This window comes from Canis lupus, chromosome 17 (genome assembly GCF_048164855.1).
Source record: "Canis lupus baileyi chromosome 17, mCanLup2.hap1, whole genome shotgun sequence".
In the NCBI taxonomy this organism is placed as follows: domain Eukaryota; kingdom Metazoa; phylum Chordata; class Mammalia; order Carnivora; family Canidae; genus Canis; species Canis lupus.
This window is the reverse complement of record NC_132854.1, coordinates 13534863-13556937: the sequence shown is the minus strand read 5'-3', so window position 1 is coordinate 13556937 and position 22075 is coordinate 13534863. Positions and strand designations below refer to the sequence as shown.

General features: G+C 39.5%; 1 long non-coding RNA gene across 1 annotated transcript in view; it reads right to left on the bottom strand.

The window, feature by feature from the left end:
* LOC140607913 (uncharacterized) overlaps positions 1 to 14804 on the bottom strand; it is a 56964-nt gene extending 42160 nt beyond the window's left edge. Inside the window, exon 1 of the long non-coding RNA XR_012009833.1 lies at positions 14492 to 14804. This is a non-coding gene — a long non-coding RNA (uncharacterized lncRNA). The remainder of the gene's footprint in view (positions 1 to 14491) is intronic.
* Between the last annotated feature and the right edge of the window lie 7271 nt (positions 14805 to 22075).

Here is a 22075-nt window from a genome sequence, read left to right as displayed (position 1 = left end):
ACTGATGGATTTGGAGAAGTAGAATGACATATGACTGACCCCTGGTAGGTAGTCTGTAAATGTTGAATGAGTAAGAATATTTAAGTATATGAGTAAATGAACAATGATTAGTTAAAATTTACTTTATTTCACGAAGGGAATGGAATAAGCATGTATTGAGTAACTTTTATACACTAGTCACTGCACTAGGTATCTGACCAATGTTATCTCCTCTAATAATAGATATGAAAGTCCTGGCTTGAACTCTGTCTTTTGACTAAATGATTAGTATAATTGGAAAATGGTTTTGAGTAACTTCTAAGTAGAAATGACCATATTTAAATGAACTCTCAACCAGAAATTTCTGTCATTGTATAAACTGTATATGCTATGTATTTTCATTATGTAATAGCATTTTCTTTTGAGTCGTAAGTCCAGGCACATTTTAAAAATTGACTGAGCCACTACTCACATCTTCAATGCTTGTTATTGGGGGAAAAAAGTAGCTTAACCTTGAGCACTTGGCCATCAACCCACAACTACCAACTTCTAAAATAAGTCCAGATCTCTAATTTTACATTCAGAATTACACCAGGATCTCTAGCTAGCTAGCCTTGGGTGTCATGGGTTACTGACACCCCCTAAAGCTAGGTTATTCAGGACTATTATTTCCAGAGAAAGACAGCTACAGCAGAGAGGAGCCCTGGGAAGGCACTGAGTGGTTCCTGCTCCCAGAGACTGTGAAAATAGACCCCTTTCTTTTCTGTTCACTTCCTCCTGTGCTAGTCACACACAGTGACATTGACTCATTTCTATAGAAACCATACCTTTTGCCAGAAGACATTAGAAGGTCTTACAAACATAGGCCTGTGGATCTTCCAGGGTGTGTTGTCATCTCTCATGCTATTATGCTCAGTAGCATAGAGAGCATTTGGCAGAGGGAAGGAGGAGGGGAAGAGCAGATGCTTGAGTATTAGACTGATATGAGTTCAAATCTCAGTTGTCACCAAGGCACATGCTATAGTATACAAGTAAACATATTTGACCTCTTTCTTTAACTTTAAAGTTAAGAGAATATTATAGAAGATACTTTGGATCTTGGCCTTCATGGCATCCCTTCTTGCTGATTTGGTAACAACCTCCCTCCCATCCCATTGTGGGAAAGCAAGAGTACTCTGCCAATCAGAGTACCCAAAAGGAAAGCAAGAGACTCAAGCCAGGGCAATAAGATACCCCAGCCATCACCACCACCATTCATAGGCCTTGAGCCAGGGACCAGAAACATCTGAGGCTGCCCTGATGAACTATTGTTATTCCCTGCTCCCAAAACCCCAAGACTGCTTTGGTTCTTTTTCGTCCTGAAGTCTGGGTGTTTAGTTGTTCCCATAGTTCCGTGAACCTAACAAATTCCCTTTTTGATCAAATTAACCACTGTTGGTTTCTGTTGCTTGCCACAAGGAGCCCTAAATTATGCAGATATTTAATGCTGTAAGGATTAGCAATAACATCGGCAGTTCTTGGTTAAAAGGCTCAATGTCTGGTCCCAAGAATTCATATTAAGGAATAGTTCAAGGTTACATCACAAGTAATCAATCCTAGGAAGATCCGCAAAGCTCATGAGTCTGTTAAGCAGACTCGGGGTGTTAAGCCACAGGAGTGTCCCCTTGGTAGTTCTTTCTAGGGTTTAACTAACTGAGAGGCATAGAAATTTTCCTAGATCAAAAGCACTTTTCCCTACTAGCCTGCCACCCCTCCTGAAATTCCCACCATTCATGTCACGTCTCAAGCTTAATCATAAAGAAGCACTTGCTTATATATGCACTTATATATGGTGTTTCCTTGACCTAGTTAAAGGTGTATTATTGGTATATACATAGTAAGTGATTATTATGTATCCTGTCCCCTAAATGCAGGGGACAAATGTTTGACCAATCTAGCGAGAAGCTTAAACTCGCTATGCTTAGTATGTCATTTGTGATCAAGCTTTATAATCATAAACATTTTACTTTGTTAAGAGATTTTGTGTTTTTTTAAAATAGACTTCATTTTTAGAGCACTTTCAGGACAGAGAAGTTGTGTGTGTTTTAAAATATTTTATTAGGACTTCAATTTTTCCATTATGCTAAAACATAATTATACAGCCCTATGAAATTTTTAATTCATTATGTTCCATTGACCATGAGAGAAAATATCAGGATCTTTTCATAATAAAAGATGATGCTTCTCTCAACATTTAGAAGCCTATAACCCACCCCTGCAAAACCCTGTATGTTCCCTCTGAGTGAGGCCAGAAGTTTTATGCCTTTTGCTCCAAACACTGCCTATATATTATTTATTTGTTATATTTCAGAGGCACACTTCCTCTGGAGAGCTGAAGGCCATGTGCAAAGGACTTTCGTCTTCTTGGGTATAAACATCCTTCTAACCTTACAATCGCGGGAGCAGCAGAATGTCAAGGGCAACAGGAAAGCAAGAAAGACTGAAATATACATTCGAGAAGCCTCTCAATGTTCTGTCTGGGTGCTACTTAGGAGAACACCAGAGCAGTGTTCAGTTTAACGAGCAGGCCTTTTGGTTTTCCTTCCATAAGAAAATTTAAATGATTTTTTAAATGATTTTATTTATTTATTCATGAAAGACACACAGAGAGAGGCAGAGACACAGGCAGAGGGAGGAGCAGGCTCCATGCAGGGAGCCCGATGCAGGACTCGATCCTGGGACTCCTGAGCTGAAGGCAGAGGCTCAACAAGTGAACCACCCAGGTACCCCAATTAAAATGATTTTATACAGAAATCAGGGGGAAAAAATAACACAGAAAATAAAGCTGAATTTTTAGATTCCTGTTCTAAACTAAAATCTACCAGAGATCTGGCACTTAGTAAATACGGTATCTCTATATCAACAGCAACAAAGAGTATCTCTGATATTTATTGAGTGCTTACCATGTGCCAGGTTCATGGGTCCCTTTGCATCGTCCTCTATGATGAGGTAAATATTATTATTATTCCCAGATTACAGCTGAGAAAACTGAGGCTCAGAAACTTGCAGAAATTCATCTGATAAATGGAGAGCTACTATTTGAGCATCAGAGCTTATACCTTCTATCATTATGATATGCTGCCTCTCTTATGTTTATTCATTTGTCTAAGTAATTAAGCTATCAATGTTCAGGATGAGAGCGCAAGGCAATAGGAGTCAACATAGTGACCATTTGCCAAAGCTGCTGCTTCTCAAATAAATAACAGCAGAAGAAAAATTTTAAGAATACTGAACTACAACTCCTAGAACAAGATCAGAGCTAAATTTTGTCTGACAGGGTAGAGCCAGCCTTCTTAGACAGCCCTCACACTCCTTGTGTGTGCAGCTCAGCAATGCACTCCCCTTGAGTAGGGGCTGGACCTAGTGACTCATTTCTGGTGGACAGCTATCTGAAAACACTTGAGAAGTTACAAACAACAGTGCCTTCCATCTCGGGCACTCTCTATCACACTTGTCCATTCTGATGGAGGCCACCTGCCAAGTTGTGAGCTGCCTTATGGAAAGACCCACATGGCCAAGTCTCCTGTCTTTCCTGGAGAGGGCCTGAAACCTGCCTTGGGAGTGAACCTACACTTTTCCTGTACCTTCTCTTCCACTTTCTGCTCAAAGGAGGCTTGTGAACATCCTATTTCTGCCAATGAGCCAGTTGAAAAAAAAGATGGTTTATGAAGGTAGGTGCATGCTGTACCAGCACACACCATCATCAAAAAGCAAAGCAGAGCAGGATCGTTTTTATGTTAGTGTCTTCAATTTTAAAGACACCAACAGAAAAAGAGCAAAAACCTCACACAGATGATGTCATTTAGGTCTGCCAACTCTTTCCCCAACAGGTGCTATTATTCTCATTTTATGGATGCGGGATCTGTGTCTCAGGGAAGTCAGGACACTAGATAAACACTTTGATGATTTCCCAGAAGACACAGGCAAAAAATTGAAAGCCAGTTCTTTTGACTCCAAATTCCAAAATCTTTAGAGCACATCTGGAGCTCATATGTTTTCCTCTGGGACATCTGCTTCTCAAAACCAAGATGCCCAGACTGAGTCAAGTGAAATCTAACACCTATGTAGCGAGGAGTGCTGTGGTGGCCTCTTAACAGGTCAGCTTGGCCAGACTGAGCTCCATGTCTCAGAAATCCCCTTCCTCTCTAGTTTGGGTAGACGGAGAGAAACATGCATGTGGGAGATTTAGGGGTAGAAGGGAAGCAGCAGTCATGTTTAAGCTCACACACATGGTGCCTTATCTGCTGAGCCACCTCATTGTTCTGAGCAGCAAGCAGCTGGGCCTGTACATAGTCCACCTAAGATGAAGCTCTTAAAGGCTAAACGAACCATGTGTCTGTGTCAGGTATAAGGAAGATAGAAAGCCAAGAGACAGAATGGGCATGAGGTTGTGCTCTCTCTCGCTCTCTCTCGCTCTCTCTCGCTCTGTCTCTCTCTCTCAGAATGTGATTTATTTATTTGGTTTTTCTGTTTTTTGTTTTTTTTAAGTAGATGACCCTGAGATCAAGACCTGGACTGAGATCAAGAGTCTGACCCTTAACCAACTGAGCCACCCAGATGCACCACCCCCCTTCTGATTGTGATGTAAGCAGAAGGAGAGGGAAGGTCTGGAAGTCATCCCATTGCAGGAGTTTTTATCTAGGTCAGCCTGGAAAGGAAGCTTCAGGAATACTGGAAAGACTTGGCCCAGAGACCTGGGGTCTCTAACACCTTGTTCCCTAAGCCTAACAGCCATGACAAACAAAGGGAGGCAGGAGGACAGAGAGAGGAATCTGGATCAGCTTTGTTCCAGGCTTTGCTTCTAGACTATTCCTTATACATTCTGTGGACTCCATGGGGATGTAAGAGAATGAGAGGAAGAGGACTAAGGGAGACCCTCTGTGTACTTGTTGATCTACTGATCTACTACTCAGAGGTAGGGCCCTCACTGAGCACCCACTAATGCCTCACCTGGCACTCAGTTCTGTGGGCATCCAGATTTATACGATCCCTTAGGGTCCTTGCTTTCAGAGCATTTACAATCCAGCTGGCAGGAATGGCTTGGATTGTAAATGGAAGAGGGGTGCTGTCAAGTGCTAAACTGGGAGGGTAACTGGATGGATGGTTTGGGAAGAGACTGAACAGGAGGAGTCCTGTGGTTAACTAAACAGTGGCCAAAAAATAGAAGATGAGAATAGGAATCAGAAATCTAACAGCAACTCTGCTGCATGCTCTCAAATACCTGGGAGTAAAGGGCTTTCTTTCAGCACTGACTCTGCTGTCAGAACATTGGGCTTCAAAATCTGGCTCCCCCACTTATGATTGATGTAACCATAGGCATTGAGTTATTTAGCCTCTCTATGCTTCCTTTCTTATGTGCACTTTGAGCCTTATAACAGCATCTACCCCGGGGGACCTTAAGGATTACAAGACAATCCCTTAGAATGGTGCCTGGCACTGTGCATGTATAAATGTATCATTTTATCATTATGCCTCCTTCTAGTTCCCTATCTCTTACTTCTAATCAAGATTTATTAACTTGCTTTGAATGAACCAAGGTCTGACTCTGATATTCCTTTAAATAACCTACAATAGCCGTATCACACAAATGTTTTGTTAGTGCTGTGGGGTTTGGGTTTCAGTTAAAAATTCTCTGTCCCCAAGGACACAAATCCTGTTCTAATAACACTGAAGATTAAAGAGAGTTTGAAGCTAAAGTACAGTTGGTATGTATAATTGAAAATAGCCTGAGAGAGTATGGATGCGTGTTGTTGTTTTTTGTTTTTTTTGTTTTTTTTAATCTAAGTGCATTGTCATTGAAATGTTATTTTTTGTTTGGAAAAGAATAAAAAAAAAATCATTGTCACACCATAGCAACCAGACTGGTAAGCGATACAGAACAGGCTGAACTGATAAAAATATCTGTAAAAATGTCCAGATTGATGAAATGTTCTAAAAATAAATTTAACAAAATAGTGAACGAAATAAAATGGACCTAATTTTTCATACATGCCTTTTCATGTTTTATTTTTTTTGAAAGTTAAAATATTCACTTTGAAAATGATTTTAACATTGCCATCTGGTTAAAAAAAAAAAAAAAGAAAGAAAGAAAGAAAGAAAGAAAGAAAGAAAGAAAGAAAGAAAAGCCCTAGACTTTGGACAATAGAAAGATATATTTGTGGAGCTAAGGACATGAACTTGAGTATTTTAAAGGAAAACAAATACATATATAGGCCAAAGTTGATAGTTTATACTTCTGCCTACTAAGTTTTCAAAGTAATAACTTTTAAAATACCCACATGCTTTCCAGTAAACTAATTTGTTTTTCCCACTATTATTATTTATTTCTATTTTCAGAATTTTGAAAGCAGATGGACACTGTTGCATTGGCAACCTTAAGAGAAAACAGAATTTTCAATTATAAATTCTAACGTTGAGGAGTAAAACCCTATCCAGCTCCAACAAGGAAATTGAAGGTCTAAGACAGGAGTTTTTCAGAAGAGGAACTGCCAGCATTTGTTAGAATAGATTTAGAAGGGAACTTGCTTCAAGTCTGGAATTGATCAAGAGCTCTTTGTGTTTCCAGAGTAGACCAACAACACTGAGAAAGGAGCAGAGCTACTCCAAAAGATATTTGGGTGTTTTTATATTTTTATGAGCAAGAAGGGCAAAGCACTGAGCTACTTTCTGTGGGGCCCTGTGTTCTATTGTGGATATGGTGGCTAACACTTTACAAACCACATTGTCATTCCTTCAATTTATTCAATGAGTGTTAATTGAGTTGGACAGACAGGAGATGCACCAAGCCCTGTGCTAGGACCTAGAGATGTGAGAAAGAATAATACATAACTCCTGACTATGAGGAGTTTGGAGTTTTAGGAAAGAAATTTGGACATGTGTTTTGAGGGACTTATGATTATTATTTTGAGGGACTTATGATATAAATATGTAAGATAATCTTAAGAGTCCAAAAAGGAGAATGGTTGATTCTCTTGAAAGAGTTTAGGAAAGCTTACACAGGGGTGATAATTTTGCTGAGATTTCAAGATTGGTATGTTTTATTGATCTAGAGCAGGAGTATCATCCCAGACCAAAGGCACGCTAGTAGGATGGTCACTGAAGCATGATATGGCCATCGCTGAATTGAGCTGAGGGGTACAGGAGTGGGTTTTCAGGGGCTGAGAGATAGGGGCAAGGTTGCAGAGGTAGGCAAGAACCTCATTGTATAGGGCTTTGTGGGGCTTTGTGGGGCATGTGACGGAATATGGATCTTATCCTATACCAAAAGAAAATCAATTCAGGGAGGCTAAGCCAAGGAGTTAAATGCTCGTACATGTACATATGGAATTGAACCCAAGTTGAAAGCAAGTAGTGAAAGCGTTAAGGAGGCTACGAGAGAAATTCAGTTGGCCGGTAAAGAGGGCATGAGAGAAGGCACTGAAAATAGGGATATAGGGTTTGGGCAGGGCATAGGACTTGTCAGTATTTAATGGCCACACATTTACTGTGATGGAGATATAAGAGGGGTGTGGGTTCAGATGTATTAAACTATTCAGATAATAGGGCAGTGCCATGTTTGTTTGTTTTTTAAATTTTTATTTATTCATTCATGAGAGACACAGAGAGAGAGGCAGAGACACAGCAGAGGGAGAAGCAGGCTCCATGCAGGGAGCCCGATGTGGGACTCCATCCTGAGACTCCAGGATCACGCCCTGAGCCAAGGGCAGAAGCTCAACCGCTGAGCCATCCAGGCGACCCCGGGCAGTGCCATGTCTTGTGTGCCATTTGACATTCATTACCTAAGACAATGACTGGAATATAGTAGTTTTCAATAAACATTTAATAAATAGGTGATGGGTAAACAAAGGAAAGAAACCACATCTGAGGGACATCCAGTAAGCCATTGACCATTCAGGCTAAACACAGAGGTTTGGGAAATTGAGCAAGTAGGTGAGAAGCACACCAAGAATAAAACTCCAAGGAAATACCAGAATATAAGGTGGAGCAGAGAAAAGAGAGAGCAGAGGAGCCTGAAAATTAACAGGTTGAAAAATGAGAAAAAAATTCTATATCTTTAAGTCCCTCTGTGAATATATATTGTGCCTGGAGTGTTGGTGGATTCCTATTTTCTGCTTCTTATCTGTCTTGGAAGATGTATCTAGTGACAGAGCACAGGATTTGAGGCCCCAGAGAACTAGATACAAATCTTATTACCTCCCCTTTCTAGCTGAGACTCTGAAAAAGTAACCTCTGAATATCTATGGCCTCATCAATAAGATAAAAGTAATAATAATGCCTACCTTATAGAGTTCTGTTGAAGAATAAAGCTAATACCATACGTCAATGTATATAACTCATACTGAGTATTCGATAATATTGGACACTTCACCCTCTCACAATACAATATATACAGTATCGCCTTAGAGTTCCTAGATTTGAAAGTCACACCTTCAACTTTTTGTAAGCATTCCAGAATTCCCGAGACCTGCTGTGGAAGCCTGTCTTTGGATTTGGATGTAGATATTAGGAAATGAACGTGTGCGAACCAGTCGCCCAGGCTTCAAATATTAAACATTCTTAGTGTTTTCTGCTCCTCCAGACATCTTTGTTAACACTTGTCCAATACTATAACAGCATTTTAAAATTGAGTATTTGCATATATTTAGGGCTCTATAAAAGCCTACTATATAACAAAGAGGAAATAATTTTATAAATAGACCCTCTATGCTAAGTAACACATTGCAAAATAGACATAGGTAATGCGCACTAAAATTGCTGGGAGGACAGAATAGTCTATCCTTATTTAGATTTATTACTATTTAATAATTTATGAATGACTGTTTAAACTTGTATCCCACTTCTTTCATGGGTTCAATTTCCTTCTTGCTGAAGCAAATTTTTTTGTAGTTCATTCAACAGATCTTAAGAGTGGCAAAATTTCTCTGTCTTTGCTTGTCTCAAAATGTCTTTATTTTGTTCTCAGCTTGAATGACAGACTAACTGGATATTGAGTTCCCATTTGATATTCACTTTCTGTCAGGCTTGAAGATGCTATTCTATTGTCGCTGTCATTGATTGTTACTGACGAGATCTTTGCCAGTCTAATTGTTGTTCTTTTGTAAGCTCCTTTTTTCTTAGGTGGCTTTTAAGGCTTTCTTTTTCTCTTTGATATTCTGAAATTCCATTATGATGTGTCTAGTGTTTATTTATTCTTTATTGCTATTTCACTTGCACAGAACTTAGATGTTTATAGTTACAGGTTGGGTTCTCTGAAAATAGAAAATGGGATGGAGTATGCAAAGCACCATGCTTATTGGGGTGCCAACACCTGACCTTTATTTTGGAGGGTACCATCATCCTCATTGCCATAGTCAAACCAAGTTGTACTATACCCTCTCTTACTTTCAGCTCTGGTCTGCAGATAGCCACCATGGGATGTTCAGCGATGTTCATACTCTTCTTATTAGCACATCCCATGTAACTTTGGTAAATGGTGTGTCATCTAGGTTTTTTGTAGAACATAACTATCTGGTCATCCATCTAACCATAATAGAATACCTAGTCTTGATTATCCACCTCCTTAAGCCTTTTAATCCTTTCTTCCTTGACAATTCTATCTTGGCACTGCCTACTTTGACAATTCTGGCATTTCAACTTCACTTGGGATGGGCTATAATTTTTTCCATGCTTCTAGGAGCCATCCTAGCAATTTTGAGCCATTTCTTGAGGTCCTTGCCAGTGTTGATCTCATCTATTCTTTATCTCAGGAGAGCACCTCCAAGTAAATAAAGTTACCTACCCAGTTTTATATTTTGGTCCTTTTAATCCAGTACCCTCCGAATCCAATCCCCCACATGCTCTCTGGTTCCTGCCAGCATATGCTGAGTAGGTCTTGCCACACCTTTGGGGTATGGTCTGGTTACTCCTTTATCAAGCCCAGCACATCAACAGATAGTCTAAGCTGTTCCTTAACACCATTAATTGGCCTAGTGTCCAAGAGGAGATATGGAGGGTAGTCCTGGGAAAAGAAGGAGGACATGTCACCTTGGGAGAAAGAATCCTCAACACTAATTCCTGAGCACAGGGGAGGTGGATATGGAGAGTGAGGATGCTTACTTTTATGGGGAAGATTAGCAACATCTGCAGGCTCAGAAGGTTGGAGAAGACTTGAGAGGTCAAAATCTTCAAAGGTATCTTCCTAGATGTTCCCATGTTCTGTGCCCAAGTCCCAGGTTTTTCTCAACTTAGTGTAACTGACCTGCCCCAGTTGGACATTTGACTGCCTTTGAAGTATAGCCATCATATTCTTAAGGTCTAGGTTTGGTCTTAGTTTTTTTTTTTTTTTTTTTACCCTGCAGCTAGAGGAGATGAGAGCTTCTTTGTAAGGAACCAAAAGAAAATCCCCTGGTTTTCCTACCTGGTTTTCTGGTGCCTCTATCTCACCCTTAGCTGCTCTTCATATTTCTGTAAAGCATCAGTGCTACTTAGCAAAAAAGTGCTCACTTCAAATAACTACCATTTTGTCTTTAATCTCAAGTGCTTGAGACATCCCACCCATTAGAGCATTCCTTCCCATTGATATGCCCTCTCACTTTACAATCAGTGAGAGATTTAATGATAAGCCACCTTGTGCTAGGGGCTATAGAAACCAAAAATAGGAGAGAAAGTTCCAATCCTTGCTATAGTACATCTGAGACACTCTGCTGACAATCCATTAGTAAGCACTAACTATTGACATGTGGGCTTTTCCAAGAAGCTAGAATTGAAATTATTTTTTTACCCTTAAATTCATTTATGATGAGCAGAAAAATTTTGGCTTCCTGAGGTTTTATATAAAGAGTTCAAGATGGTTTTGTAATCATTTATACATGCCATAACCTCTGCCAACAGTAATCCCGTGTGCCTTCAAAATGAGGGAATTGGCACATGTTGTATTATAATTTGCACTGTGTATTGCAAATTGCTAAGTAAGCACTTATTAAGATACTTAGAAAAATAAAAAGAAAAATATCCTTTTAAATGGGCAACATATAGGTCTCTTGACCTTAAACAACTTTAAAAAAAAGTCCTAAATCATTTAATATTGGCAAAGGGTGTGATTATTTAGGTTCAATTACCTATGAGGTGAAGGTATGCTCTTCACCTAATGGCAGGACTTCCTAACAATGGCCCAGGCAATGCAGCTGTCTGCTTTAACAAACCGTACTGCACCATTCCGTGAAGGTAGAGAGAGCAGCTGCAAGGTGGTTTCAAGGACTTGAATAAAGAGCACACTTGTGCAGCCAGTAGAAGCTGAGCGTATGGCAAATGAGCCAGACCTCTCTCTAAGGGGAGATTTCAAGTAGGGTATTTTCAATTACCTACTGTCTGTTCAGCCTTTGCAAGGAATTTAATTGGAACAGACAGAGTATTTAAGGGGAATAACTAATGATATAACAGATTAGTAATGATCAATAGTCAGGGTATCACTGCATTAGTTGAACCATGGTACTTTCTGAGAATGGTATTTTCACTCCTGGGGGAGCAAAATTCTAATTATAATTCTCCAGCATTCAACACTCTGGAGCTTCTAAAGACGTTTGCATTCTTTTATAGAGAGAACAGAGTCTACAGGTTTATAATTGTATATTAGCAAATGTTGACAGCACTGGAAATCAATAGTCTGATTGCTCTACTCCTGTTGATTGATATTAACATAAATAGCCCTTGTACTAGATTAACTCTCCAATTTGTCTGAAAGCATATTTTCCTCCTTCCTGTAGTAATACAATCAAAACAATGGCCTAAGTGTGTTGTATCAACATGAGGAATGTACTATAAAGACACTTTCTTGGTCTCCTTACATAAGCGAATATCGATTATAATTATGAACATTCAACATAGAAAATCCTGTGTTGCCTACTTAGTAAATGTGAAAGCCCAACATCAATCCACCATTAGTTTGAAGAAGGATAGGTTATAGTAGCATCATATATAACTTGAGTTTCCTTCTAGGAAAGATGTATCAAAGAAAAATTTTCTCAGCCACTAAAATGTCACTGAGTTATAAATTATCACATTATACATAAATTAACCCATCTGCTCACACATATTGACATAGTTTTCAGGATTACTGTTTGAATATTTCTTAATGTATACATGTTGTGAGTAATGGATAAGGATAAAAATTATTTTTTTCTAATTTTTTCCCTGATGTTATTATTTTCTTTTTAATAAGCTATTCCATGCCAGTACACTGTTAAGCCACAATCCATAGGTTCATTTCATACCCAAACTTTTCAAACTTTCTAAACTTACCTCTATAAGGTCAGACTTTGAGTGGCTAAGTAAGAACGGAGTAAAAAGGAAAGAGATAAACGAAACATCAAGAAGGAAAAGGTGATAGAAAGAAAGGCAAACCATGGAATAGCCTTTGTAAGGCTAATATATGCAGGGAAAGAGAATGATAGGAAAATAGTAGAAAGGAAGAGAGACGAAAGCATAGGCAAGAAGCACTGAGCAAATTAAACTTTTCATTCTTGGCCCTGGGTTCCAAGCTCTCTAGCATTTCATCACTGTCCTTGGAAATGCTCATTGGTCAATCATCTGTTTTAGTTCTCCCCCTGGTCTTTATCCCTCAGACATCCCTACGAAGGTAGTAGTCATATAGCCCCAGGAGAAAAAGTGAGTTTTCATTCAAAACTCTGTCCACAGAAGGGAAGTTTGAGAAAAGCTTCTCAAACCCATTCACCTTACAGATAAGTAACGTTGGAACCAGAGAGATAAACCAACACCAATTCAAATGCTGTAAAATAAAAACTATGGAATCCAAGAATCTGCATATAGGAGCTGCCTCTGCCACCTACCAGCTGTGTGATCTTGATTGGGAAAGTCTCAGCCTCATTGAACGTTTATATCTTAGTTTGTAGAATGGCTCTGTGATTCCTACCTCAAAGGATAAAATGAAATATGTTATATAAAAATGCCTAGAATGGTATTCGAATGCAGTGGGGTATTCAACTAAGAGTCTGTGATTATGGTTATCTATGCCTCCTGGTCCTCTGTCCACTGCTCTTTCCACTCTATGACTTAATTTACAAATCATAAACTGAATGAGTGCTCAATTTATAAAAAGAGTTCACCACAGAATTACTTCAAGAGTTATGTTCCTCAATTATGTTTAATGGTCTATTTATAGTCTACGGAGCTCTTGACAGATATGTGAGAGATCATGAGGAAAGGAGAATGTCAAGTTGTTTGAGCCACCACCAATTCACTATTAACTATTAATCTGGAAGTCAAATAGCCCTGAAAGTGCTACAAAGACCTAGAGAAATATAATCCTCTACGATTTATCGGGAATTTATTTAGTATGCAATGAGGTACACGTATGCGTTAGTTTCAGAGGGTTATCATCACAGATGATGTGTTAGTTTTGGAGGATTACCTTCACAGATGACCACAGACTGGGAGGCTTAAAACAACAGAACTTTGTGGACTCACAGCTCTGGAGCCTACTCTGAAATCAAGGGCACACTCCCTTCAGAGGCTCTCGTGGAGAATCCTTCCTTGTCTCTTCCTATCTTCTGGTCCTTGCCAGCAATCCTTGCCTTTCCTTGGCTTGTAGCCACATCATTTGATCTCTTCTGTCTTCCCTCCGGTTGTGTCTATGTACAAGAATCTCCCTCTTCTTTCTTTAGAAACACCCCAGTCATCAGATTTAGGGCCCACTCTATTCCAGTATAAACTCGTCATAACTTGATTACTTGTATAAAGACCCTACTTCCCAATACGGTCACATTCACAGATCCTGAGGGTTGGAACTTGAGTATATCTTTTAGGAGGATACAAGTCAACACACTACAATGTATAAATTAAGAGTGGGCTTAGAATCAGGCCAATTTGATGTGGGCTGGTGGAATCTGACTTGACACCTCATAGTTACAATCAATCATAATGGAAAGATACATTAGAGGCATAGTAACATTAAAAATATTTTTAAGGCATTCACCTTATAAATACTTATTTTGCCCTCAAAACATTTACTGATCTAGCACATCTTCATTACCCTGGGAGATACAGCAAAGACTATGCACCTGGGGAAGTGTCCTGGGTCAATTATTTATTATAGACCTCATTAATTATGTCTACAGCTTATTAAGCCCTTGTAGGACTTCACACATTGTGGTAAGCATTTTACAAACATATTTAATTCTCACTTGAACCTCATGAGGAAGATAGTATTATACCCACTTTATAAACTAGGACTCAGAAACTTTTAGAGAAGTTAATTTGGTCTTGTCAAATACCAAACAGCTAGTAAGCTCTGGAGCAGAGATTTGAGCCCTGGTCCATCAGATTGCAGTGCCCATGCATTTAACCATAATTCTCTTTTCACTTTGAGCAAAAATTTTACTTAGCTCCCCTGAGATTTAATTTCCTCCTAAGCAATCTGTGATGGTTTGGCTCTCAATGTGCCTTCCTATAACACAGAGGCTGGAAAGGCTAAAATTACCTTCTAGCGGTTGCTCTTGCAGGCAGAGTTCCAAATGTTCAGCCCCATCATTTAGCTGTCCTCCTGCAGATCTAGAAGGCCAAAGTAAAGCAGAAGCCATTTTCTTGCCACGTGGGTTGTTTTTATGCTAGCGAGCAAGGTTGTGGGAAGTGAGGCTTAGGGCAGTAGCTCTCCAGCGCCCATTCTCCAGGTGTTTGAGGATTACGTGGAATCATTGGTGAAGACAGTGGATGCCCTCTGCCTTCTGGTAGCCAGTCACCAGCTCTTTGGGTGTAGAGAGCAGAAACAGAAGGCAACTTCCTGCTTTTACTTCTTGATCCTTGGATTGCTGCTATGGTAATATGGCCTTGAGCTCCAAAGCTCCAGGGGCAGCCTCCAAGCAAGTAGCTTCCTAGATGGTCACTTCTGCATTATTTCGGGGATTGTTTATATATATATATATATATATATATATATATATATATATATGAGAAGCTAGTCTTTTTTTTTCTTTTAAGATTTTATTTATTTATTCATGAGAGACACACACAGAGAGAGGCAGAGACACAGGCAGAGAGAGAAGCAGGCTCCATGCAGGGAGGCCTGTCGTGGGACTCGATCCTGGGTCTCCAGGATCACACCCTGGCCCGAAGTCCACGATAAGCCACTGAGCCATCTGGGCTGCCCTGGGGGGGGGTTGTTCTTAAAGACCCATTTGCCTAACCCTTCTAATTCTACAAACACCTAATACCCTTAAATGATTTTCTCTTGAAACTTCCTAGAATGGATTCTATTTTGTGTTCTGAATCTTCCTTGATTAATGTATGAACCAAGATTAATAATAATTACTCATGGGGCTTTGTTTTTAGAGAACTGAATGGAAAAATGTATATAAAAATATATCACAGTGAATATTTGTGAATGTCCTGTGTACTTCCTTTCTGCTCTCGTTATAAAACAACAACAACAACAAAAGGCCATTGTCAGCCTGTGTGAAATAAACTCAGCATTTTCCAACAACACATATCACCATAAAAACCAACACCAACAGGGCATGAACTTGAGAGGCAGGATATTTCTGCCAATGTTTTCCATTTTTTTGGTTTTCTTTCGGTCTATGTTCTTCACTCACTTAACATTTATAGAGGGCTCATTATATGCCAAACATTATGTTACACTTATTTATATAGTAAGATAGTTTTCTTGCCAAAAAGAAGGCATTCCCTATGAGATTCAATTCCCACTGGGCATGAACCTCAGGCTCATGGATGAACTCTTGACAACCCAGAAATATTTTGAGACCATGACATGATGGCTGTTTTGCGACCTGATCTCAGCAAATATCTTCTCTGAGAAGCCAGTTCTGCTGGAAAATGTTGTTCACTCAGGTCTTCACTGTGATGAGAACAAATAGCCAAAATACTACAATAATGCCATTTAGGAAGGACGGTGTATTTGTCCAGGTTGAAAAAAGGGTTTTAGCTCAGAGCTCAGCCCACTGGCCCACTCTGCAGGCTTGGTACCAGCTCCAACCATCTGCCCTGAGAGGCCTGTCACATCGTGGAAGCAGGGATGGGAAAGAAATACTTTCCCAAATTAAAAACTGCCTAGACCACTAAGGACAGCAAATATTTCCAGGTTCATCAAAGATGTAGGCATCTGATACCTCCACAAAGAGGAGGTGCCTTTTGAAATTATGTCTGAAGCAGGAAGCTACTGGAGCATCCCTTTCTGGCTATGACTAGCTGGATCTCAGGGATCAAACTCAGAGTCTAAAAAGCATAGCCTTGGCTTTTCCCTAGTGAAGTCTAAGACAATTGGAGAATCTATAGACTGGTTCTCCCTTCTCGGAGTGCCTCTATACATGCCATTCACATCACATAGATTCACTATTTCAAAAAGATGCCAAGTTTTTCAGGCAACAGGTTTTTCTGATGACTGATACCTAATGACTAATGGGAACAGAAAAGCTTCAAAAACCTCAAACACAACTTGCCCCTCACCCCCTCCATACACACATGTGATTTTGCAAAAACGTGATTCATTGAATGTTGGATTGTGTTTATTTACTGCACAAAGGCTGCTCCCTGCTTCCTTGTGTGATGGGCATAATTACCAACATTCTCCAAATCTACACATGCCACTTTCCTTCCCCTTGCTGCAACCCTGGGAAACTGCGAGAGAAATGACAGGCATAGAAGTGGATTTCACCCATGCCCACATGCTGCTTTCATATCCTCTCTGGCTGCCATATAAACCATGGAGTTGTACGTTCTGACCTTCCCCATCCTCTGCTGCAAGGTTCACAATCTATCAAATATTGTAGCAGATACTGATAGAGAGGGAGACTGAAACAAAAGTAAGTTTTTAAGGAAAAGCTAGTGTCGTTACTTGAATTAAGAATGAAGATCAGGGGATCCCTGGGTGGCGCAGCGGTTTAGCGCCTGCCTTTGGCCCAGGGCGCGATCCTGGAGACCCGGGATCAAATCCCACATTAGGCTCCTGGTGCATGGAGCCTGCTTCTCCCTCTGCCTGTGTCTCTGCCTCTCTCTCTCTCTCTCTCTCTCTCTGACTATCATAAATAAATAAAAATAAAAATTAAAAAAAAAAAGAATTTGAAGATCAGGCTACCCGCCAAGGAATGAGCCAGCGAGGATGCTTAGGCAGCCAGGATCCTGGGAGATGTGGGACCCCTCTGACCTCTGATTTTGGCCCAAAGATTCTCTAAAGTCATGATAAACCCTCCTTAAACTGCAGGGTGTGTCTGATGCTTCCACACAATCTTCCTTCCCTCTTTTTTTCACTGGGGTCCAATTTACATGGCAGGCCAATGCTCTCCAGCCTTTCCCAACATTCTTTCCATTTTCTCTCACACTGGATGTCCCCTAGTGAAATCCGCGAATGTCTGATCCTATCTGGGCGTCTTCTTCCTCTTGAAACGAGACCAACACTCAGAATTCGGTATTAGGGTTGATATCGCCCAGAACCATCTACCCTACTGACAAAAAAAGAATTACACTGTACTCAGACTTAAATCCAAAACATGAGAGACCAGTTTCTTCAGCCATTAAACCTGTTCACCTTACAAGTTAAGGAGCTAAGGTTTTCTTACAAAGATGGGTGGCGGGGGGGGGTGGGGATTTAAAAATACTATCTGAGAGCAGAATATTTAACTCCAAAAACAACTAGATTCCACTGAAATGGAAAACGGGAGCCAGAAATGCTAAATGCATCTCTGCTTTGAGAAGGAAAGTACATATATGCTCTTGCTCTGGAGATTTTTTTTTTTTAATACAATGGGTAATAGAAAGGCTGAGTTCATTATGGCAGTCAAATCCCAAGGCAGCCAGAGAGCCCATGATTTCACTGTGTCTCATCCAACCCTCTGATCGCTCTCCTTTGGCCATTATGCCTCATATAATGCATTCTAATGGCTTAAAATGACTGCGTTTTGTTTACAAAATGGCCCATTCCTCAGGAAACCCAAGAGCCTGCACACCATAACATAGCTATTGATAGAAAATAAAATGCACAATGTGACAGAAGCTGGTCCCCACCTTGCTGTCCTGTTATCCATTTCCGGGTCAAATTTGCTCATTCATCAGCTCAGAAGTAGAGCCTGAGGGACACAGCCTAATAGGACCTACAAGAACGAAGCAAAGAGCCCAATAAAGGTAAAATGAGTTCCAAGCCTGCACCAATGCAAAGGAGAAGGTTTTGACCCAAGTTTTCACTAAACATTCTGACCTTGAGAGGCAAGTCTTGTGACACCATGGATTTGCTATCTTTGCTGAATATGAAAATCTCTGCCAATGTTAGACTAGAATGTTATTAGCCAGAGCCTCGGTAGTCTCTCCCCTTTATGCTTTTCAAATGACAAAAAAAAAATGAAATCCACAAATATTATTTAAAATCCATGGAACAGGGTCTGCTTTCTGTAGGAGGCAGAATTTACAGTCTAAGACAATAAGCCCAAAATCAATCCTAAATTACCAAATGCCAGGTTCCTAGTCCACTTTGATCTTCAATGAGCTAGAGGAAGAGTTTTGTAGAAAAGAGCCCTGAGGAATTTTTAGAAATAAACCCTAAAGGAGGGTCAATTTAGGTAATGTGTCTTGCTTTGTTACTTTAACATATTACTCAAATGACCCATTCTGCCTTGGATTACATGTCTCCCCAACTCTGAGAGGTAGTAGGGCAGTGAGCCATCTCAGTCAATCATGTGTTTTAGCCATCAGCTATACAGTAGGCAATCTCAATAAGTGAGAAAGAGAAGGAGGAGAAGGGAAGGGAGGAAGAAAATAAAAGAAAGGAAGAGTATAAGCACTTTTAGGGTTAAAACGATGGATTTCTAAATTTCATATCTAATGAAGCCTTTGGATGTTCGAATTCTTCCTGGACATACAATGAAATATTATTCAGCCTTCAAAAGGAAGGAAAATTCTGATGCTCGCTATGACTTGGATGAAACTTGAGGACATGACATGCTGTGAAATAAGCCAGACGCAGGACACATGCTGTATGAGTCCATTTGTAGGAAGTACCTGAGAAGTGAAACTCATGGAAACTAGACAGTAGAGTGGTGGTTGACAGGGACTGGGGGAGGGGGAATGGGGAGTTCCTGCTTAATGCACCTAGGATTTCAATTTGGCAAGATGGAAAAGTTCTGGAGGTTGGTTGTACAACAATATGAATATACTTCACACTACCAACCCATATACTTAGAAGGAGCTAAGATGGCAAATTTTACTTCCTGATCATTTTACCTCAATTTTTAAAATCCTTTAACGGTTTAAAGAGTTGACCGAGGAAATGCACACTCTCTCCAAGACTCTTAGCAATGCTACAAATATTCCTGAAACAACTGATACTCACACAGCTCAGGCATTGCCCGTGATCATACACGATGGGGAGGAAAAAAAATCTCAGCAAAAACGAAACTTCAGCTGAGCACTTATCATTAATTCCAAGGGTTCTGAGCCAGACAAAAATTTTCCAAAGGAGAAGAAAATGTTAGGAAGATGCCAGCCAGCATGCTCCAGAGCAATGCTTACTGAGTATCTCCCTGGTTTCTTTTCCAACTAGCCCACCCACCATGCACAAGTGGCTCTCTACTTGATCATCTTAAGAGACAAAGGATTTCCTCCTTTTAGGTCTTAACCAAATAGTCCATTGATGGGCTGGTAATATCCATATTTGCAACACATAATAAATGTTTCCCTGACTAAAAAGGATTAGTAACTCTGACATCATGAACAAAGGACCACATTAGGGATTCATCTGGAATTTGGTTAATCACTGGTTGGAGAGAGTGACATTAATTCCAGGGCTTATTTGAGGCTTAATGTCCAAAAATGACTAACCTATTTATTAGAGGAATATAGGGTGCTTTTATACAATACATTTGAAGTCTAGTATGTATTACAGTCTGGTATGTGTGTTGATCCCTCACCAACTCCGGGGGTTCCCATCTTAAAGACCACCATGATTGGCAAGTCAGCCATGCTGAATATCACAATTGCAAAGAACATGGGGGATAAATAGGGAATAAAGAATAAAAATGGGATCAAATACATTTTAGAAGCACAGAAAATTTTGAGAAAATAGCGAGGTTTTATTCTTTCATTTATTTTATAGAATTCCTTATGTACAAAAAGAATGCATGCTTGTAACAAGTCAAGAAGAATGGAGCGAAGGGAATCTGGGTGGCTCAGTGGTTGAACGTCTGCCTTTGGCTCAGGTCATGCTCCCGGGGTCCTGGGATCGAGTCCCGCATCAGGCTCCCTGCAGGGAGCCTGCTTCTCCCTCTGCTTGTGTCTCTGCTTCTCTCTGTGTGTGTCTCTCATGGATAAATAAATGAAATCTTAAAAAAAAAAAAAGAAAAAAGAACAATGGAGCTATGTAAAGATAATTAACAGTCTTCCTCTCCATGCTTTAATCCTACCATCCTGAGATAAACAATATTAACAGTTCCATAAGTACCCTCCCACAACTTTATGTTTATGCATACAGATAAGTAAGTATATTTAAAGGTACATAAAAGCATGGTATATAGGTTATAGGATTTTGCCTTAACAAAACTACTGCAATCATTCCTCAATAGATTATTTCATTTAAAAATAATATTTTGGATTTCCCTACAGATATAATGCAATCTTTTTTTTAACAGCTATGCAATTGTCAATAGTATGAATGAACGATTCATTCAACCATTTAGATTATTTCCAGATTATTATTTCTCCATTACATACAGATAATATACTAGGACTTATTGGAGGTTTGATTTCTGTAGACTAGATTCTCCCAAAGATGGAATTTCTGGGTCAAAAGCTGCTAAATGTTAAATGTTAACAGACATCATTAGATTACTTTCCAAAACGCTTGTAACAACTTAAACCTCTGTCAGCAATGAAGAGCTTGTCCACATCCCCCGCCTTTGCTAGTACTAGATGCTATAAATCTTCTAAATGTTTGCCAATCTGATAGGCAGAAATTGAAATCTCCATCATTTGATTTCCATTTACCTGACTACTAGGGAGTTGAGCATCTTTTCATATTTTATTGACTGTTTATATCTCCTTTTCTGTGAATTGGCTGTTCGTAGCTTTATCTAATCTATCAGGTTGTTTGTCTTTTCCATATCAGTGTGTAGGCATTCAGTTTATTAAGGATATAACTCTTTGCCTGTCTTGTGTATGGCAAATAGCTTTCCCCACGCTATCTTTTTTTTATTATTATTATTATTCTGTGCATGGTGTTTAGGGCCACACAGGAATCTTTATTCTTCAGTAGCCACCCCTGTAAATCTTTTTTTTATGGCTTTTGAATTTTTCTTTCAAATGAACTTTAGAATCAGCGTAACAAATTCTCTTTAAATAAACTTTGGTAAAAAAAATAAAAAATAAAAAAATAAAATAAATAAAAAATAAAAAATAAATAAAAAATAAAAATAAAAAAATAAACAAATAAACTTTGGTGGTACTGATTGGGATTGCATTGAATTTAAAGATCAATTACACATTAATAAAACCATGAATATACTATCAAAATCAAAAAAAAAAAAAAAGATCAATTACAGAGAAATGACGTCTTCGCAGTCATGAGCATCCCCTCGCCCATCCAGCCGGGAGTGTTAGGATTTCATCCACGCTTAGATTTCTTTTCTTTCAGTAACGTCTCGTACTTGTCTTCATTTAGGCCTCACATACCTTGTTTGGTTTATACCTAGGCATTTATGATTTGTCTCAGTCAGTGGCGAAGGCCTGAGACTTTGGACTCCGTTCCCTAGATTCAAAGCTGAGATCCTGCACTCACCAACTTTGTATACTCAGGGAAGTAAGCTCCCCTCTGAGCGTGTTTCCTCACTTGTGAAATGGGGATGATGGGTTTGTTGTGAGGATTAAATGAGATAATAACATCACCCCTTCAGCACAGACTCTAGACCCCAATTATCCATCAAATGATAACAAAGACAATGATGAAAACTTTTTATTTTTATTTATTTTTATTACTTTATTTTTTATTTAAATTCAATTAATTAACATATAATGTCTTGTTGGTTTCAGAGGTAGAGGTCAGTGATTCATCAGTCTTCTATAACACCCA